The sequence below is a fragment of the Rhinatrema bivittatum genome, chromosome 4, assembly GCF_901001135.1.
Source record: "Rhinatrema bivittatum chromosome 4, aRhiBiv1.1, whole genome shotgun sequence".
NCBI classification, from domain to species: Eukaryota; Metazoa; Chordata; class Amphibia; order Gymnophiona; family Rhinatrematidae; genus Rhinatrema; species Rhinatrema bivittatum.
Genome location: NC_042618.1, coordinates 327,078,066 through 327,091,133, shown reverse-complemented (window position 1 = coordinate 327,091,133; position 13,068 = coordinate 327,078,066).

Sequence of the window (13,068 nt, the reverse complement as noted above, 5' to 3'; positions counted from 1 at the left end):
TGACATGGATTTGCCATTTTGACCACACTTGATGATTCACTTGTTTTTCACTAATCTTATCGTCCCAATGACTTTGCATAGGCAATGCTATTCTAGGCAGCTATAATTAAGAATCTTGTACCTCTGACATAATGTTTACTGTAAGTACATCAAGGTATAGAATTATAGGTTTATGATATTTCTGCCTGTTTTTACTGCTTTAGGGAGTTCCTTAGCGTTTTGTGTTTATATATATATATATATATATATATATATATATATATATATATATATATATATTTATTTATTTGTTTGTTTGGTTTTGGGGGGTTTTTGTTTTTTTTGCTTTCTTTGTCAATTTTTAATGACACTTGTGATGTGATTCCAGGTGCTGGGGGGGTATTTTTCCTGGAAGTATTCTGCTTGTGAGGGCATAATAATTTAATATTAAATTCACCTGACATGGTGGGAACCATTTTGTTTAATATCAGTACAGGGCTGGTTCAAGGTTTCTGGCTGCCCTGTGCAAATTGTGGCTCCCCACCATGCACTGCTGATGATGCGTCCTTCCCAGTTAGCCCCTACTGATGCTGTCCAATATATCCTCTTTCTCCATCTGCTGCTGATGCCTCCCACCCAATCACCACAGCTAGCATACCTGCTGAACTATTTAGATGTTTACTAGGCAGTTGGGTTCACAGTCCCTGTGGCAATGTGTTTGTTCCTCTTCCCCTTACTTTAAACACATCACAGATTGGGAGCATGCCATAGCCAACAGAAGGTGATTTTACCACTCTTTGCTGATTGCCACTTGGGTCAAGCCAGCTCTGAGAAGTAAATCTACAATGCACATTCAGACAGCCCAAGTTTGGATTATGGAATTCAGAAAGACAGGGGCTGGGTGTGCAGAGAAGAGCAGCAAGATATAGTGTGCACAATATCTCATCCTCACACATCCCCTGCCCTCCCAAAAAAGCAAATATAGCAGTATACAAATAGTAACAAACAAATGTAGAGGAAATAGAGGTCATGAATAGAACACCAACCATAGTTGGGTGTTACAGTTAGAATTTAAGAAAATATATATGAGATTTAAAAAAAACTTTCCAAAGTTACATACTATAATAAGATATTTAAATTGAAAAATTAAAACATTTTTAACTTGTGCTTTTTTCTCCACATTGTACTGTTCTCTGTCCTTTTGCTTTCATCTTTTGACTTCTGTCTATTTCCCTTCCTTTTCTTTCCCCAACTCACCTTCCATATCACTTCTCGCCATCTCTACTCCTCCCTCAGCATATCATACCTCTCATTCTTTTCCATCTCATCTCTTTTAACCCTTTACCTCTTATACCCAGTTTATTCTTCCATTATGCCATGCCAACTTTCAATTTCTGGAATCTCATTCTCCTTCAGTAAGCCTGCAGGTAGGGGGAGGAATAAGTCTGGAGCATATATGCTGCAGGCAGAGTGTGGGGAGAAACTACAGCTGTGATTCCAGCACTTGAGACTCAGCTGAGGGTACAGAAGTCTGTGAGCTGTGAATTTTAGTGGGGTGGGAGCAAAGAGAGTGCTGGAATCATCCCTGGGGGGGGGGGGGCAGGAAGTGGTGGTAGCGGAGAGAAATAGCATAGGTTAGCAGGGAGGGGAAGGTAAAGAGAAAGCTGATGGATTGAGGGTGAAGAGAAATAGTTTAAGGAGAAATCTAAGGAAATGTTTTTTGTTTTTTTTTACAGAGCGGGTGGTGAATGTATGGAACAGCCCCCCCAGTGGTAGAGACAAGGACAATATCTAAATTGAAGAAAAAATGACAAGTAACGTGATTAACTAACCATGAGGCATGAGCTTTCGAGGACCAGAGTCCACTTTGTCAGATGCATGAAGTGTACTACAGAATAGGGCAGGGTGTGGAAAGGAACTCAGGTGCTGAAACTATCCCCATATTAACCCAAACAACACCATCACAGGACGCAGCAACATCAACTGCAACATCCGGGACTCATTCCCCTGCTCTTCCAATGTAATATATGCCATCACCTGCGAGCAATGTCCCTCTGCTGTCTACATAGGACAAACAGATCACTTTCTAAGGCTTCATGACACACTACAGGACTTAACTATTCTCAATTCATCCTATCTTTTCTCACAGGATGAAGTGTGTTCAGCAAAATGCACGGTTTTATCCACACTTGAATATGGCTGATGCAATATAGTGTGCTCAGCCTAGCGCGCAGCTTGACGCGCGGTTGGACACACATTTTTGACGCACTAGAATAACTTCCGATGCAGTAATGAGATTAGTGTGGCCAAAACGAGTTCAAAACAGCACATAGCTAATAGTGCTCATCACATGTAAATTGCATGTTTATGAGAATATTAGCTAGTACCCTTGATGCTAAAAATCACCATGCTTTTGACACTCATGTTTTAACCTGCAAAACTTAATGCCGGCCCCATAGCTGATATTAAGTCCTGACACGCCCCAAAACTCAACAAAACAGCAAACAATACTGCTTTTCTGTGCTTCCTCCGACTTAATATCGTCGCGATACTAACAGGCCGATACACTGTTAACCCGCATTTGGACATGCGTTTGACGTGCTAGCTTTACCCCTTATTCAGTAAGAGGTAATAGCGCGTCGAAAAGGCGCGTCCAACCCCCCCTGAGACTAATAGCGCCCGCAACATGCAAATGCATGTTGATGGCTCTATTAGTCATTCCCGCACGATACAGAAAGTAAAATGTGCAGCCAAGCCGCACATTTTACTTTCAGAAATTAGCACCTACCCAAAGGTAGGCGCTAATTTCTGCCGGCACCGAGAAAGTGCACAGAAAAGCAGTAAAAACTGCTTTTCTGTGCACCCTCCGACTTAATATCATGGCGATATTAAGTCAGAGGTCAAAAAAATAAAAAATTTAAAATGGGCCCGCTGCTCACAGGTTAAAACCTGGACGCTCAATTTTGCCGGCGTCCGGTTTCCTAACCCGTGGCTGTCAGAGGGTTTGAGAACCGAAGCCAGCAAAATTGAGCGTCGGCTGTCAAACCCGCCTACAGCCGCCGATCCTGTCCAAAAAGAGGCGCTAGGGATGCGCTAGTGTCCCTAGCACCTCTTTTTACCGTGGGCCCTAATTTGCATAGGCCACCCTCCTGAATCGCGCGCCCAGGAGAGTGGTCTGTGCACACGCCGGGAGAGCAGGCGACTCCCGCAACTTTTTCTGTATCGGCCTGCATGTAGGAAGAACCACAAAAAACATCTTAAAAAAAAAAAAGTCTTGACGGCGGTCAAGTTAGGAAAACGCTCAATTTACCTTTGTCTGTTTTCCTAACCCGCGCTGTGCACGGGTTAGGAAAACAGACGCTCTACACATCTCAAACCCACCACAAAAATCATCCAAGACATCACTTCCACTTAACCAAACATCAATTTCGCCAACGAAGTAAAAGACCTTGGTATCACCCTGGACTCTGAACTCAACATGAAAAAACATCAACTTAACAATCAAAGAGGCTATTACAAACTTCAAATCCTCAAAAAGCTCAAACCTCTACTATTCAACCACGATTACCGCACAGTACTACAATCCCTCATACTCTCCAAGCTGGACTACTGTAATTCCCTCCTCCTCGGACTCCCTGCTTCCTCCACCAAACCTCTCCAGCTTCTGCAAAACGCAACAGCCAGATCTCTCACAAACAGCAATCACTCCTCACACATCACCCCCATACTAAAAGAACTCCACTGGCTCCTCATAATGTACAGGTCACAGTACAAAATCCTCACCCTCCTGCTCAAAACCATCAACAACGAAAAAATCAAATGGCTAAAGGACTCTCCCCACCCTCATGACTACCAGAGAAACCTGCGGTCCCAAAAACACAGGCCTGCTTGCCATCCCTCACACCAAACTAGCTCACCTTACCTCCACCAGACAACTCACCTTTTAGTGGCAGGCCCCTTCCTCTGGAACAAGCTGCCCACCCAACTAAGACTGGAACCCTCCACCCAATCATTCAAAAAATACTTAAAAACATGGCTATTCCAAAAAGCCTACCAACACACAGACTAATTTCCCCCCCCCCCCCCCAATTCTCTCTCTATTTTTTTCTCTGTTTACTATTTCTGTCTCAATGTTACCATGTTCCTCCTCCTTCAATATTACCATGTATCAATAATAAGACACCTTAATCTCAAGTTATAATGGTTATATGCTATAATGTACTAGTTATAAGGCTCCTTAGCCCAAGTTCTAATGTTCAATGTTCATTGTTTAATGTTTTAATGTTCAATGTATCAATAATAAGACCCCCCCCCAGTCTTACTATTCCAATAGTTATAATGTGAACCGATGTGATTTACGCCAATGAATCTCGGAATACAAAAACAAATAAATAAAATTTAGCGCCCGATTTCCTAACCTGCAAAGCTAGGACTTCTGGGTGCTCGATGCCAAGGACATGCTAGGGACGCACAATTTATCCTTAGCACATCCTTTTTAGTGCGGCACCTCATTAACAAATCATATTGGATGCCCAGGAGAGGTGGATGGGCATGCGTTAGGGAAACAGGCACTCAATGTGAGCGCCCATTTTTTCTACGTGCTTTATTGCTTCGGCCCCAATATAAGCGTAAACCTTACTGTCTGCAGCGAGTTTTACGCTCATAAAATGTGTGGGTAAAACTGTGTTTTCCTTAATATCCTCGCATGGAAATCCCATAATAATGAGGGCATTAAACATCTCACTCCCCCCCCCCCCCCCCCCCACACCTCCTCCGAATGCAGAGAGGTAAAAAGGCTTAGCTCAGGGTTTCCTAACACTGGAAATTTTACTTCTGGTGAGAGATGGAATAAGTTTCCAGAGCTCTTGGCTTTTCCACTGGTTTGCATGACCTGAAAGGATCAGAGAAAAGGCATTTGAGTATTCTTTGTAATTATTTACACCTTTTTTTTTTTAATAATTTGTATTTTATTAAACTTTTTCACAACCAAGTACAAATTAGCCAGCCATGACTTGATAGCCTATATTGCCATAACAGTAAAGTGTAAGAATACAACTGCAGCAAACGTGCAAACATGCGCACAAAGTGCAGTTCCCAAATCATAGAGTTCTCCTATGTAACATGTTATATATATAAACAAATATTAATACTACAAGTCATGAACAGAGCCTATCTGGTACATACTGTATATAAAATACCCTCACTTCCCATTCCCCCTCACCTCCCACTCCTCCCCCCACTAAGCCCTGGAACTTGCTCTCTAAAATCTATAGCTAGGTCCTTAGTATGGTACGAGTATACACAGAAACAGCAGTATACCAGTTGCCGCCTGCTATCCCAACTAATTAAAGTGCTATTGCACCATTGGAGCCCACACCTGCTCATATTTCTACAGCCTGTCCTATCTAATAGCAGTAAGTCTTTCCATAACGCTTATTTTTTTTCAATTCGGGAACAAAACTGAGCTGCCTGAGGTAACGAACTTCACGCTTGGTAGCAATAATAATGTGTCCATCCAATATGAGAAAGTAAACAAGAGTCTGCCTCTACCTCAGGAACATTTAACAATATTACCTTAGGATCCCTGGGAACTCTTATCCCCATAATCTGCAATATTAATTTCAACATCATACTCCCAATATGAGATGACCAGTGGACATTTCCACCAGATATGAAAAAAAGTGCCAGTCTAGCCACAACCCCACCAGCAACTCTTATTCACAGTTGAGTGGATCTTGTGTAGTCAGGTGTTAAGTACCATCTGTATAGTACTTTGTAACCATTCTTAACAATAGCAGATGATATCCTGCTCTTTCCTGTATGCAAGAAGCAAAATATCCCACACTTCCTCTTCCAGTTGCTCATCCAGATCCTTTTCCCATGATATAATGTGAGACAGCTTCTGTGGTAATTCCCTATTCAAAATAACACATATCCTAATATAACTCTGGGTAGTTTATCTGCCTGATCACAATGCCCCTCAAATATTGTTTTTTCCCTTGGTTAAATCACCCCGTATCTCTTTACGGTCTATGAAATGGGTTAGCTATGAATAAAGATACATATCGCCTGAGTGTAATAGAAAATCTTGCTGTGAGTCCACAAAAGCAAGTATCCCCTTGCCATCCCACACTTGCTCCAGTCTAGTTAACCCAGCTGCCCTCCATCTTTAGAAACATAGAAATGACGGCAAAAGAAGACCAAACGGCCCATCCAGTCTGCCCAGCAAGTTTCGCACTTTTTTTTTTTCATCATATTTATCTGTTACTCTTGGCTCTTAGTAACCTTTTGGTTCTATTTCCCTTCCACCCCCACCATTAATGTAAAGAGCAGTATTGGAACTGCATCTAAGTGAAATATCTAGCTTAATTAGTTAGGGGTAGTAACCACCGCAATAAGCAAGCTACAGCCATGCTTATTTGTTTACCCAGACTATGTAATTCAGTCCTTGTTGGTTGTTCTTCATTCCCCCTGCCGTTGAAGCAGAGAGCTATGCTGGATATGCGTGAAGTATCAGTCTTTCTCCCCTGCCGTTGAAGCAGAGAGCTATGCTGGATATGCATTGAAAGTGAAGTATCAGGCTTATTTGGTTTGGAGTAGTAACCGCCGTAACAAGCAAGCTACTCCCTGCTTTTTTGTGAATGCAAATCCTTTTTTCCACAATTCCTCTTGCCGTTGAAGCTTAGAGCAATGTTGGAGTCGCATTAACCGTGTGTATGTTTATTGAATAAGGGTATTATCTCCAGGTAGTAGCCATCATTCCCACGAGCCACCCACTCTTCATTCACGTCCTCTTGACTTTATGGATCCACAGTGTTTATCCCACACCCCTTTGAAGTCCTTCACAGTTCTGGTCTTCACCACTTCCTCCGGAAGGGCATTCCAGGCATTCACCACCCTCTCCATGAAGAAATACTTCCTGACATTGGTTCTGAGCCTTCCTCCCTGGAGCTTCAAATCGAGACCCCTGGTTCTGCTGATTTTTTTCTGACGGAAAAGGTTTGTCGTTGTCTTTAGATCATTAAAACCTTTCAAGTATCTGAAAGTCTGTATCATATCACCTCTGCTCCTACTTTCCTCCAGGGTGTACATATTTAGATTTTTCAATCTCTCCTCATAAGTCATTCGATGAAGACCTTCCACCTTTTTGGTCGCCCTTCTCTGGACCTCCTCCATCTTGTCTCTGTCTCTTTGGAGATACGGTCTCCAGAACTGAACACAGTACTCCAGGTGAGGCCTCACCAAGGACCTGTACAAGGGGATAATCACTTCCCTTTTCCTACTCGATATTCCCCTCTCTATGCAGCTCAGCATTCTTCTGGCTTTAGCTATCGCTTTGTCACATTGTTTCGCCGACTTCAGATCATTAGACACTATCACCCCAAGGTCTCTCTCCTGCTCCGTGCACATCAGCCTTTCTCCCCCTATCGAATAAAGTTCATTCGGATTTCCACTCCCCATATGCATGACTCTGCACTTCTTGGCATTGAATCTCAGCTGCGATATCTTCGACCACTCTTCCAGCTTCCTTAAATCCCAGATAAACCTAGCATAAAATCTTTATTATAATGAAAGGAAGATTTATAGAAATAATCTCTATCCCCCACTAAATAGCTTTTCTATTTATCCCACTCTGCTATGATACATTTAGAAACAGGAGAAAGCTTTGTCATATTAGTTCTTGCTTTAGGGGGAGTCCATATTAACCTCTGGAGAGATATCCCTCTCTGCAAAGTACCTTCTAGTGTTATCCATCTTTTTGTCACCTGATGTCTAGGCCAGTCTATCACTGCCCAGAACTGGGAGGTGACATAATACCACTGTATATTTGGAACACACATACCTCCCCAAAATGTAGGTTGATATTACACCTTTTTGGACATCCTCGGGAGCCTCTGTTTCCAGATGAATCAAAACAGTTTCCTCTGCCACTGATCAATCATGCCATCGGGGATTAAAATGGGCAAACTTTGAAAAAAAATGAAAACAGGGTAAAAGATTTGTTTTAATCACTGTCATGCAACCCAGCAGGGAGAGATTAAATCTATCCCAGCAATTCAAATTTTGAGTGATTGTGCTTACTAATGGATCATAGTTCATTTTAACCAGTTGTTCCAAAGATGCCCCAATTCTAACCCCCAAATAACCCACATTCTCCCTTGCTCATTTAAAAGCAGATAGCTGCTTATGTTGTCAATAGATTCAGTGGGAATAGTTAAAATTCAGTATTTTGGATTTATCTTCATTCATTTTAAAACTAGATACCTTTCCAAAACTCTCCATCTCCGGCACTAATTTTCTTAATGTGTGTAGTGGCTCTGCTAATGTAAATAAAATGTCATCAGCGAATAATGACAATTTATATTTGTCGTCCCCAACTCTATCCCTTTTATCACAAGATCCTTTCTAATACGCTCTACAAGAGGCTCCAATGTTATCACAAAGAGAAGTGGTGGCAAGGGGGACCCCCTCCCCATTGGGAAATGCACAGAATATTCCCCATTCATTTTTATATATGTTGAGGGTTTCTTATATAATTTAGTGACCCAGGTTAGGAAATGACCCCTCCCCCACCCATCTTTTCCAGTGTCCGAAATAAAAATGACTAGTATACTCTATCAAATGCTTTTTCAGCATCCATGGCTAGTAAAATAGAGGGGATATGATTATGCTGAGCCCACAATATGAAATTCAGAACCTTTTGTACATTATCTGATGCCAACCTCCCAAGCACAAAGCCTGACTGGTTTGTATGTATGAAATATGGAGCTACCTTCCCCAATCTTAAAGCCAATATTTTTGCTAATATTTTCAGATCTACATTTATGAGGGATATGGGGGTGATAAGAGCCACAAAGAGTGGCATCTTTTCTCCCCTTGGCCAGTACTGTAAATCCCGCTCTATCAGAATCCGGATGTAGTGTCCTTCCAGCAGTAAAGCATTAAACATAGCATCCAGGGGATACACAATCACTGGTCGTAACATTTTATAAAATTTAGCAATCTAATCCGGGTGCTTTACCTGATTTAAGATCTTTTATAACCGATTCTACTTCTAATACAATAATTTCTCTATTTAGGAGATCTTACCCTTCTGTGGGCAACACTGGAAGGGTCACCTTTTCCAAATAAGCAGCAATTTACTCCTCCATAATGTTCCCAGCAGTCTTATAGAGCTCTTCATAAAACTGAGTAAAGCGCTCAATAATACTTTGAGTATCCTACACCCTCTCCGTGAAGAAATATGTTTATGTGGCTTTCAGGACCGGTTGTTTTACTGTGAGCTGCGCTTTGCCCACCCTCAGATGCCAGGGCTCTGTGCAAATGTACAGTATGCCCAGTCCCTCACACCAGGTTTGTACCTATGCCATTGGTGATTTATACATCATGTCTCAATTACCATTGACATATCAGGATTTTACTTAATTTTTCCATTCAGTGGAAGCCATATGAGTAAGGAGTGGATAATAAAACATCAATTGTGACCTATACTATCTGGCTCAGTGACCTGGCACAGGGCTATATAGCTGTCTACTAGCTCAAATCTGGTGAAGTTTGTAATAACCAAAAATTATATAGGACCGACAAGCGCCTGCGTGGAGGGCCCCCCTAATATGGTGCTTGCCGGGAGGGTCGCCCACCCCCTCCTTACCCGCTGCCGTATCTTGCGGCCTCGGAGCAGGCCGACCCGACGCACGCGATGTGGTGACGCCATCAGGCCAGCCCGGCGGAGCGTAGTGACGTCGGCGCGCGGGGGACGCAATGAAGCTGCCCTCGCGATATCGCAAGATTTGGGGGCTTAAGTCGGCCGTGAGCACCAGGCCAAGGCCTCTTTGCAAGGCCGGCGCTCACGCTTTCCACCCACCCACCCAACAAAAGGGGAAGAATGAACGGAAGAGAGAGGTAACTAAGGACAATAGGGATGGTTAGTCAGCAATCAATGTTCGTAAGAGAAGTGTAAGAATGTATAAGATGTCGCAGCACAGCGCGGGTACCGATAAATTTGTTTCATGTTAATAATTAATAAAAAGCTGTGGCCTGTTTTTCACCAAACTTGGAGTATGTGTGTTAATGTACGGCTTTCATTGAGGGACCGGGGGGAGAGGGGACACGAGGGAGCAAGCTGCCAATGTTATTACCGCCTGAAAGTCTTTTGGTGGCCTATGTGAAGTGAGATAATGTCTTCTATCCATTTCTGAGTGAATAAGTATCTACATCACTAAAACGATCAGCATTGTTGACAGTATTACTAATTTCCAACCTTACAGACAGCATAAAAAGGAGAGCAAGGGTTGAATGGGCATGGGGAGATGAAATACATTCAAACCCACAGTGTTCCTGAAGAGCAAGGGTGAGGCTTATTGACAGGTCAGAGTAAAGAAGCTGACATTCCAAATGTCTGGGCCCTGTTCTGTGGATCAACGGATAAGCTTGATTTCCAGTTTTGTCACTCCCAACACATTTCACAAGTCTGAAATTTTCTAAAAAATGTAAACACTGTTAGGACATAGGATATGTAATGTATGCAAATGCTGCCATCTCTCTTTATTAAACAAAACAGCTTGTTTCATATCAGTTGTCTTGGATATTAAAATCTTAAAGCTGCAAACGGTTGTTATGTGATTATACTGTCAAGCTGCTTCAGCTTTAAAAGCCATGCATAATCAGTGCCAAGAGATAAATCAAAGAAAATCTGAATCCCCCTTCTTATTTTGTCCTGCAACATGCACAGACTGCTCAAACATCATCACAGATTTTTCAAAGTTTACTACAAACACAAAGCATCCAAAACTCAATAGCTTGTTGAGGAGGATCTTTGGCTTTTCATGAGCTAAAGTTATTCCATCAGTCAAGACAGCAAGACTAACGCAGGTAAGAGAAAGGGCATTATCCTTAGCAGGACCCATATTATGGAACTCCATGCCATTGGAATTAAGACTACAAAGAGAAAACAAAACTTTCAGAAAAAATCTTAAAACTTGGCTATTCAAACAAGCCTTTCAAAAAGAGAAGGGAGAAATGAATCCAGGGAAATGCAAGGTTTAAACCAGGTAAGTGCAAGGGACAAAACACCCACGCAAACAGAAATCACTAAGGGGCGGATTTTCAGAGCCCTGCTCGCGTAAATCCGCCCAAAACCGGGCGGATTTACGCGAGCAGGGCCCTGCGCGCCGGGAAGCCTATTTTACATAGGCCTCCCGGCGCGCGCAGAGCCCCGGGACTCGCGTACGTCCCGGGGTTCTCGGAGGGGGGCGTGTCGGGGGGCGGGGCCGGAGCGCGCGGCGTTGCGGGGGCGTGTCGGCAGCGTTTTGGGGGCGGGTACGGGGCGTGGCTACGGCCCGGGGGCGTGGCCGCGCCCTCCGTACCCGCCCCCAGGTCGCGGCCCGGCGCGCAGCAGGCCCGCTGGCGCGCGGGGATTTACGTCTCCCTCCGGGAGGCGTAAATCCCCCGACAAAGGTAAGGGGGGGGTGTAGACAGGGCCGGGTGGGTGGGTTAGGTAGGGGAAGGGAGGGTAAGGTGAGGGGAGGGCAAAGGAAAGTTCCCTCCGAGGCCGCTCCGATTTCGGAGCGGCCTTGGAGGGAACGGGGGGAGGCAGCGCTGCTCGGCGCGCGCAGGCTATACAAAATCGATAGCCTTGCGCGCGCCGATCCAGGATTTTAGTGGATACGCGCGGCTCCGCGCGTATCTACTAAAATCCAGCGTACTTTTGCTTGAGTCTGATGCGCAAGCAAAAGTAGGCTGATCGCGCTTCTTTTAAAATCTACCCCATAGGGTGTATGTTTTTGTTTTAATAAAATTCATCAGTAAAGGACAAGTTACTTATAGAATGAGTCCTTGACTCAAAACTGCTATAGAATCGACCGGGACATGATAGTGTTCACACTCATTTAACAACTAACATTGATTAAAACTATGTTACCGAACATTATGGCACCTGTGTAAACTGATAGAGGTTAATAGCATTACTTTTGTGCCTTACTGTAAACCGTTGTGACGGTACCCACCTTAACGACGGTATAGAAAAAGTTTTAAATAAATAGATCTCTCACCCAGCCTCATGGTGCAAGCCAAAGTGTTGTGTGCTGTAACCTGGGGATCCGGGTTCAGATCCCCTATCCATCAGAACCATTTGGGCCTTGGCAAGCAGTGCTGGTAGTGTGCTCAGGTCCTGTGAGGGAAGACGGCCGATTCCTGCTGAGCCAGTCCTTGCCAGCTAATTATGTCACTGAAGGTACACCTCAGAGACAGATCCTCTCTAGCCCTTGGACTGTCATTTGAGGAGAGGAGTTCGAAAAGGGATGGGTAGAAAAGAAAAAAAAGTTATCTCCTCACTCTGAGTTCCTGTAATTTTTTCTTTACTTGTAAAGCCTGACAACTTTACAATGGGATACCTGATGCCTATGAACAATTTCTAATGATATCCCTAGTAAAAAAAAAACCCAAAAAAACAATTCAGAAACTTAGGGTAATTTCTGATGATCCTATAGGACTGGTCTAAATCAAAACTAAATAACTTGAAAATAAACAATAGAGGAGCTGAATCAGTGTGTGGAATAAGAGAAGAGCACTCTGAGCCTCAGTTTAAAAGTAGAAAAAAAATCAATTTTTATAACGTTGATAAATGAAAACAGGGGACAGGACAGAGGAGGAAGACAGGAGCATGTGTTCCTGCAATGATAACTGAAAGCTCCATTTCCTACAGAGACACAGGCTAAAAAGAGGTGAATTTGGTCATTACAGCACAGGACCATGGAATACGCACAAGATGGTTCAAACTTCACAGCAGGTGCTGTAGCACAGAACTGGAGTCATGCTGCTGTCTGAAGTGCTGTACACAGAAAGTAACAAAAAGACAACACGGCTCAACCAATGGAAGATTTATAAGCACAGTAACATTACAGTACCAGAAAAAAACATTGCAATCATGACTCAGTCAGAATTGCAGAAAATGAAAAAACTGTGATCACGTGGGACATTCCCATTCCAACTGATAAAATACTTAATGCTCAGGGGCAGCTCAAGGCAATCTGCTGCATGAGGCGAAGGATGAGATTACGCTTCCTCCTCCCTAAGGCGCGGCACAGGCTA